The sequence below is a fragment of the Austrofundulus limnaeus genome, unplaced genomic scaffold (assembly GCF_001266775.1).
Source record: "Austrofundulus limnaeus strain Quisiro unplaced genomic scaffold, Austrofundulus_limnaeus-1.0 Scaffold85, whole genome shotgun sequence".
Classification (NCBI taxonomy): domain Eukaryota; kingdom Metazoa; phylum Chordata; class Actinopteri; order Cyprinodontiformes; family Rivulidae; genus Austrofundulus; species Austrofundulus limnaeus.
The window spans coordinates 667,587-670,295 of NW_013952487.1; positions in this window are offsets into that span (position 1 = coordinate 667,587).

Here is a 2,709-nt window from a genome sequence, read left to right on the forward strand (position 1 = left end):
ATATAATGTATATATTTTAAACACCATATCAGGTTATAAGTTGGATTTTTCCTGTATTCTCAGTCAGCAGGAGCACTGGGTTTAATGGTCAGAGATTAAATTTCAGATAAATTTATTTGACTGACGTGTTTTAGTCGTTTGTCTGAATAAATCTGTTTTTCAGTCAAATATTCGGCTGAAATCAGTAAAACTTTCACTCAGATGTTTTTAAACTTCTAAAGATGATATTTATTTTATTTATCTTGTGACGTCGTCTCAGTTTGAGTCTCGAGTTTTCTCATTTCTCTGGACGAGCCCAGAGTTTTATTTTCTCTCTGCGCAGCTTCAGTTCATGACTTTCTGCTGATTTTATAAACTAATAAACTGACTTTAGTTCTTATTTTCCACCAGAGAGGAGGAAGAGGAATGAGCTGCTTCTGTTCAGAGGAACTGATGACTTGATCTGATTTTTTTCTTTTTTAAGTTTTGTTTTCTGAGCAGATTAAATGTTATCTTCTGTTTTTGTCAGAATATTCAGATTTAAACCTGAATTTAGAGATTTTTTTTTCTGTTTTTGGTCAGATTGAGATCATTTAAACCTGACTTTAGATATTTTATCTGTTTTGAGCTGATTTAAACCTGAATTTTGAGACGTAAAGTCTGTTTTTAGTTATAATAATCAGATTTAAACATGAGTTTAGATGTTTAATCCCTGTTTTCTATCTGATTTAAACCTGAGTTTAGATTTAATCCCTGTTTTTGAGTTTGTTTAAACCTGAGTTTAATCCCTGTTTTTSAGCTGATTTAAACCTGAGTTTAGATTTAATCCCTGTTTTTGAGTTTGTTTAAACCTGAGTTTAATCCCTGTTTTTSAGCTGATTTAAACCTGAGTTTAGATTTAATCCCTGTTTTTGAGTTTGTTTAAACCTGAGTTTAATCCCTGTTTTTSAGCTGATTTAAACCTGAGTTTAGATTTAATCCCTGTTTTTGAGTTTGTTTAAACCTGAGTTTAATCCCTGTTTTTCAGCTGATTTAAACCTGAATTTAACCGGTGTTTTTGAGATATTTTAAACCTGAGTATAGATGGTTATTGTGTTTTTCAGCTGATTTAAACCTGAGTTTAATTTTTGTATTTGGAGCTAATTTAAACCAGAGTTTAGATGGTTAATCTGTGAATTACAGTTGATTTGAACCTGAGTTATATCTGTGTCTTTGGAGCTAATTGAATTCTAAGTTTAGATAGTTAGTTAATCTGTGTTTTACTGTTCATTTGAACCTGAGTTTAATCTGTTTTTGAGCTAATTTAAACCTGAATTATAGATGGTTATTCTGTGTTTTTGAGTTGATTTAAACCTGAGTTTAATCGGTTAATCTGTGTTTTTGAGTTGATTTAAACCTGAGTTATATCTGTGTCTTTGGAGCTAATTGAATTCTAAGTTTAGATAGTTAGTTAATCTGTGTTTTACTGTTCATTTGAACCTGAGTTTAATCTGTTTTTGAGCTAATTTAAACCTGAATTATAGATGGTTATTCTGTGTTTTTGAGTTGATTTAAACCTGAGTTTAATCTGTGTATTTGGAGCTAATTTAAACCTGAGTTTAGATAGATATTCTGTGTTTTTTAGCTAATTTAAACCTGAGTTTAGATGGTTAATCTGTGTTTTTGAGTTGATTTAAACCTGAGTTTAATCTGTGTATTTGGAGCTAATTTGAACCTGAGTTTAGATAGATATTCTGTGTTTTTTAGCTGATTTAAACCCGAGTTTAGATGGTTAATCTGTGTTTTTACAGTTGATTTGAACCTGAGTTTAATCCCTGTTTTAAAGTGATTTAACCTCCTCTTGATAATTTCTGATATTTGAAAGCATCATCTGTTTTAAATGAAGCAGCTCAAAGGAAATCAGGATCAGTCTGTTTATTTTCAGTGTTTTCTCAGCGGCTCAGACAGATAATTAAGTCGACGGCGGCTCTCCGTGATGCTGATGATGTGTTGATTTGTTTGACGAGGAGGAGGAAGACGAGTCCGTTGGCTCAGCCCGGCCTTCGTCCTCTCCCTCTGATGAGAAGCAAATATTGAAATGAGGTTTGGGCTCTGGAGGCAGCGCTGCAGCGAGGTAACAGTGAGAGGCGGGGGGCTCCATAATTAGAAATCTGATTTCAGCTCCTGTCCACCTATTTGTGCTCAGCATCACCTGGAGTGTGCAGGTAAATTGGTGGCTGTTCTCCTGCGATGATGGTAATGAGCTGTGGTTAGGTCTGACACCACATCTCTCTGATTTAACCTAAATGAGAAATATGCCATCAGTGGAGGCTTTAAATGTGATACGAGCCCRGCTGAGCAGGAGGGGGTGAATGACTGTGTGAAAGTATGATATTAGGTCTTCTGATGGAAGARGGGCTGCAGAAATATGTGTGTGTGTGGAAGAAAAAACTTATTATACAGATAATAATAAAGATATCAGGCTCGGTGTTAGACTGCAGGTCGTCTCCGCAGAGCAGCTAATTATCTGTTTGAGTGAAACGAGAAAAAAAGGAAATAAATGTGATCTCCTCCCACACCATAGCTTCCATTTTATACGTCAAACAGCCATTACTCAGAAATCTGCAGCAAAACGTCCCGAATGATCAAAGTTTTCCTTCTAAAACGTCTCGAAGAAGCAAACATTTTAAGAAAGTTAACTTATTTATAAAGTTTATGATCTGGATAAAATTAAATAATCATCTGTTTTAG